Raw genomic sequence first — 6210 nt, 5'->3', positions numbered from 1 at the left:
AATGCAAAGAAAAGTAGGAATGTTTGCAGATTTCAAAGGAAGAATCAGATCTGCCCCCCACATCTTTAACATATTTTATGTTGCCACCGATGCTTGACCACTGAGTGTTTCATCATGCTTACTTTTCTCCATTTTGCATAGACTTTACTAATTAGCTAAATTTAGTAACTTGGTTTTATGTAATGTTGTCTCTCCATTAGAAGCTAGGTTACACGTGTTATACAATAATGGTGCGGTATAGCTACCAAAGTGTCCAAAGATGTAAGAACCTCAATAACTCTTTGGGATAAGACTTACTGAATGACATCACAGATATCTGTTCATTTGAACCACCCAGCTACCCTTTCTATTCATCTCTTTTTCTATCTCATGTTCTGCTATACCTTCTGTTCCAGTATTGTGAAAAGGAATATGTTGAGACAAACTTTCAAAATAATTAATAAACCTGGATAACAAGCTGTTCCATTCTCTCACTTATTATAGCCCAGTGTTTTCAGGCCTTCTGTGTTCCCTGAGATTTTTTTTTAAATGTTTTACAGCCCTGGCTAGTGTAGCTCAGTGGATTGAGTGCAGCCTGCCAACCAAAGGGTTGCTGGTTCGATTCCCAGTCAGGGCACATGCCTGGGTTGCAGGCCAGGTCCCCAGTAGGGGGCACACTAGAGGCAACCACACATTGATGTTTCTCTCACTCTCTTTCTCCCTCCTTTCCCCTCTGTCTAAAAATAAATAAGTAAATAATCTTAAAAAAATGTTTTACAGGTAGGTTGCTCCCTAGCCATTTCTGCAGTCGTCAATACATAACTTTTTAAATTAACATTACTTGCTTTCAGTAATTCGTACAATCTGCTGATGTTTTTCAAACATTATCTCAATTCCCCATGCATGTATTGTCACTGAAATTACAGGTGACATGATGATCATTTTACACCAAGATGACATCATGGTGTCCCAAACCATTATCTCAGGTTCAGATGGCCCTTTCCACACTTACACAGGTGCTGCCCTGGCACCCACTGTCTTTTTTTTTCATTTGACACCTGCTGTCTTGACTGCAAATATCATTTGGAAAGTGTCTACATTTTTAGATGGGTATTGGATCCATTTACTTGTATCACTGAAATCCAGTAAAAAAGACAAACATAAATCTCTGTTATATGTTCTGGAATTGAAACAAAATTATATATTTTTAAATATTTTATTTATCTTTTAGAGAAGGGAAAGAGAGAAACATCGATTGGTTACTGGTTGCCTCTCTCATGCGCTGCAATGGGAACCAGCAACCCAGGCATGTGCCCTGACGGCATCAAACTAGTGCCCTTTCAGTTTGCAGGCTGGTCGACCCACTAAGCCACACCATCCAGAACCATAAATACCTTTTGTATATACTAAGGAATGATGCCTCCTGAGAATATCTGATATATCCTACCCCTCTGCCCACCTGTTTTAGGCCTGCCCCAAACCTCGCCTCTGCTCACAGTTAACTTCACTCTGCAGACACCTGCCCCGCGATTAGATGCAGTTATATGCTGCTGATGATGATTTGCCTGGGGTCTCAGCACGAGGGCTGACATGCGTATTTGGTTTTAGTCTATTTAATAATGAAAAGAATTGACCTCAGAAAGCCATCAGTTTGTTATCCCATTTATTTAGGCAGTCACTGAGACTTATATTATGTCGTGACCTGGGATCGAACCCACAGCTTTAGGGTGTCTGGACAATGCTCTAAACAACTGCTGCCCAGTCAGGGCTGGTTCTGGTGTGTTTGGTTGTGAGTTTGTTGTGCTGCTCTCTAAAGATCCAGCTCTAAAATTTCTGTCATCAGAAGTGTTATCACTTACCTCCTGTTTAGGGACCTGAGGGCCTAATCATTTCCTCATTTAAGAAAATGAAATGCTCATTTAAAGAACATAAAGCCTAATGCTGATGGGGTTTGGAGAAAAAAAAGGAATAGTCAAAATTTCAGTAGTCTTAAGATATCATTACTACTATGAAATATAACCGGATATTAATTGGTCTACTGAAATTTGTCTCTACCCTCTCCGATGTATGTTTATTAAATTAGAAAGATAAGAATAAAATAAAATTCTGACTAGAGAATTTGTTTCATGGCCAGGTTCGTTTCCCTTTAAGAGCAGGAGCCACTTAATTCAGATCCTGCCTTTGTTGCCCTGAAATCCCATGAACAAGGGAATATTGTGATCCTTTCCTGTGTTTCTGAAGTCTTTAAGGGATGGAATGATCAATATCCCCAGCATTTTGCAGATTTACAGGATCGTATAGCAGACAAGTTAAACAAATTTTATCAATTCCCACACCATATCTTTTTACCTGTTTTAAATTTAAATATTTGATGTCTCACTCAAAAGATTCTAAACCTTTCCTTTTCCCTCACTTTCTGTCCTCATTCTGTTACATATTTTATTCCATCCTTTAAGTATGAAAGTTTCTTTTTCAAACTTAAGTGTTTTTAAAGTTAAAAAGATTTACACTTTTAAAGTTAAAAAATTTAACTTTAAAAACTAAATTTCACTGTGAAATCTTAGCAAATCAAGGTATGTACACATTTAAGGGCAGAATGTTCTAAAAGCATTTAATTTACTTAATCCTAAATTGCACAATCAATCTGAAAAACAAGATAAGAAAATATATCAGGAGAACGACAGTGGTAGATGATAACTATTCTCAGCCCAACACAACACTGGCAACTTTTAAGACTAATTCAAGTTTCTGAGTTCAGAACATGATTTAATAAATAATTAAATTGAGAGCCAAATGAAATTCATCCTTTCATTAAAAAGAGAATATATCATATAAAATTTTATATATTTAGCACTCCAAACAATTTTCAAGAAATTTCAAGTTAGCAGCAGATAAATCTAAAGGTTTAGAATTTACAATACACGAGGCATGTATACTCTTTGGGGGTACTATGTTATAATGTGCTTTACACATAGAACATACTCAGTGAATGTGGGGAGAAGTTGTTTCCTTGCTTTTTATTTTGTTTATCTTGTAGCAAGTTAGTTTTAGAATTGTTTCAAAAATCAGCACACTGTCAAATTAATTGGCTGCAATTAGTATAAATCATTGTCTCTAAAGTTAGATTTCATACTTTTATTAATAAAAATGATGACAAATTTTACTCTTTATTAAGTGCCTTCTATTACCCCCACCCAAATATCCTTCTGCAAATTGTAAATAATTTTTTACCAAAATGCAATATATTTATTTATTTTTAGAGAGCAGAAGGGAGAGAAGGAAAGAAACTTCGATGTGTGAGATACATTGATCAGTTGCCTCTTCCATGACACCAACTGGGGACCTGGCCCATAACCCAGGCATGTGCCCCGACCAGGAAATGAACCAGCAACCTTTCAGTTCACAGGCCAGCACTCAATGCACTGAGCACCAGCCAAGGCAGAAGTCACACTTTTAAAAAAAACAGTGATTTAAACTTGCAATTTTCCAGTCATTTTACTGTTTTATTATTGATGTTTTTGAAGTTTTTATTTGTTGCTACGTATCAGTATGATAGAAATAAAATATACTTGTGTTCTACTAGAATATCTTACATTCTCCATGTTCAGTGACATCAATTTGGCAGTTTCAAACTGACCATGATGAGAGTATTTACACCAGGGAAATTGACAAAAGATTACAAACCCAGACTTGAAAATGTAGTATGAAATGTTTAGACTTAAAAAAGTGGTGGATAATACGTTAACAATGTAGGTTAAACTTATAAGTGTATGGTACAAGTGGGCTTAAGTCAGTACTCAAAAATAATTGTTCCATATGGCAAAGAAGCCACTCAGGTCATTGGGAAATGAATGAAATTCCAACATATGTCTTTGTTGCTGCACTGTGTCCTATTGGTTAAAATAATACATTCACAAAAAGAATATAGGCAAAAATATTCAAGCAGATGTGTTATCAAAAGAAACAAAAACAGGGTAAATAAATGCATTTTAAAAAGATAACCATTATAAATTCTTAAGAAAATGGAATCAAATCCAAGTTATCACTACACTGACTTCCAGGACTAATATTTTAAAAGATTAACCACAGCAAGTGCTGGCAGGGTTGCAGAACAAATGGAACTTTTTCTTTCTTCATATCAGACAGGTAATGTGCTGATGTTGTAATCAGGTCTGTGGGAGGCACATGTCACACAAGAGTGTGAACACCCAATCATCACACTTATGAACTACAGAAGGATAGAAACAGAGTTTCCTTATGCTGTGGGTGAATGGGAAGGTAAAGGAAACCATTTTAGATTATAGTTTTGCATTTCTAAAAATGCAAAACATTCGCTGACACTGTAACAGCATGAGAAATAAAACATACATGCAAATAAAGAACTGAATGCAAATATTCATAGCTTTATTTGTAATACCCCAACCTAGAAATAATCCAAACCATAGATAGATAAATGGATAAACAAAGCATTACCTATATAACACAAATCTACTCAGAAACAAAAGAATTAACTATTCACATAAGTGTTATTGTTGAGTCACAAAATAACTGTGCAGCATAAAAGTACTTGTTAAAGAGTATATACACCTTATAATGCCTTTAAAATGATAGAATACATGAACTAATCTATTGTAAAGGAAGATAAGCCAACAACCAGCTGGCAGGCTAAGGAAGACAGGGAGATTATAAACAGGCAGGAGGTAATGTAAATACAGGGTAGGACAAAAGTAAGTTTACAGTTGTTTGAATAAATAATAATACAAGAATTAACTTGGTGTTTTGCATACTTACAACTGTAAACCTCCTTTTGCTGAACCTGTTTATGGGTGACAGTTAAGTTTTTTTTATCTGTGAGTTTCCCAGCTTTATCCTTATGTCAAAGCTCACTAAACAGTACGAATTAGATAAGTGTACTTTGTCACTTGTCCATCATATATATACCTGAGTAAAGCTTTATAAAATAGTTCAAAATAAAAACCTGGATATCCCTCTTTTCTTAGCAAATTAGGTTGTAGGGACTTCCGCCAAGATGGAGAAGTAGGTGGAGGGTCCACCTTGCCTCTGTGCACAACCAAATCTAAGAACAACTATTTTTAACAGCAGTCACAACCAAGCCACACGGAAAATCAACAATACGGAGTCCAAAGAACAACTAGATACTTGGCTGGAACGGTACAAGGAGCGAGACCAGAAGCGGAGCAGGTTAGCAAGAAAAAATTCCCGGGGCGGTGCGCGGTGCGCGCAGGCAACCGAGGGCTGATCGCCAGCGAGCTGGCTGCGGAGCGCACAGGGAAGAGGCGCGGTGGGTCAGTCGGTCGCGCGCATTTACGTGCGGAGAAACCAGTGAGAAGGGAAACCCGCGCGCGGTGCAGCAGGCTCGCAAAATTAGGATCGGATAAGCAAGCCCGAGGCGTTTGTGTGAGTGACTGGATGCTCTGGGCTAGCGGAGAGGAACGCCATCGCTCACTCTGACCCCGCCCCCCACACACAGCGTCACAAACCAGCGACCTGGGTCGCCCCGTCCTGGTAAACAACTAAGGCTTCGCTCCGCTCACTTAACAGCACGAATAAACCAAAAAATGGCTCTAGAACAACTCAGAGCCCCAGAACCGATAGATCTAAGTGATGAAGAAATAGCCAGTCTTTCAGATGCGCAGTTCAAAACACTGGTTATAAAGATCCTTACAGAGCTGGTGGATTTTAGTCACAAATTAGAGAAACATATGGAAGCTAAATTAATTGAAATGAATGCTGATACAAAAGATATCAATAGTATTGGAAAGAAAATTGGGACTCACATCAAGGGAGAGGACCAGACAGAAGAAAAAAATGATAAAACAGAAAGGAATGAAGAAATAAGAATTCAGAAAAATGAGGAGAAGATTAGGAACCTCCAGGACATCTTTAAACGTTCCAACATCCGAATTATAGGGGTACCAGAAGGGGGAAAGGCACAACCACCAGTTGAAAAATTATTTGAACAAATAATAAAGGAGAATTTCCCCAAGATGGCAAAGGAAATAGACTTCCGAGAAATCCAGGAAGCTCAGAGAGTCCCAAAGAAGTTGGACCCAAGAAGGAACACACCAAGGCACATCATAATTACATTAGCCAAGATTAAAATGAAGGAGAGAATCCTAGAAGCAGCAAGAGCTAAGGGGACAGTCACCTACAAAGGAGTTCCCATCAGACTGTCAGCTGATTTCTCAAAAGAGACCTTACAGGCAAGAA

The 6210-nt window shown here is 37.8% G+C and overlaps 1 non-coding gene across 1 annotated transcript; it reads right to left on the bottom strand.

Annotated features, from left to right (window-relative positions):
* Positions 1-4115: 4115 nt before the first annotated feature.
* On the bottom strand, positions 4116-4219 carry LOC119053204 (small nucleolar RNA U13). Its single transcript, XR_005083258.1, has one exon. It is a non-coding gene; the product is annotated as a small nucleolar RNA U13 (small nucleolar RNA).
* Between the last annotated feature and the right edge of the window lie 1991 nt (positions 4220-6210).

The sequence above is a fragment of the Artibeus jamaicensis genome, unplaced genomic scaffold, assembly GCF_021234435.1.
Source record: "Artibeus jamaicensis isolate MK-2021 breed Jamaican fruit bat unplaced genomic scaffold, CSHL_Jam_final contig_723, whole genome shotgun sequence".
NCBI lineage: Eukaryota > Metazoa > Chordata > Mammalia > Chiroptera > Phyllostomidae > Artibeus > Artibeus jamaicensis.
The sequence above is the reverse complement of the archived record's forward strand: the minus strand, read 5'-3'. Positions and strand labels throughout refer to the sequence as shown.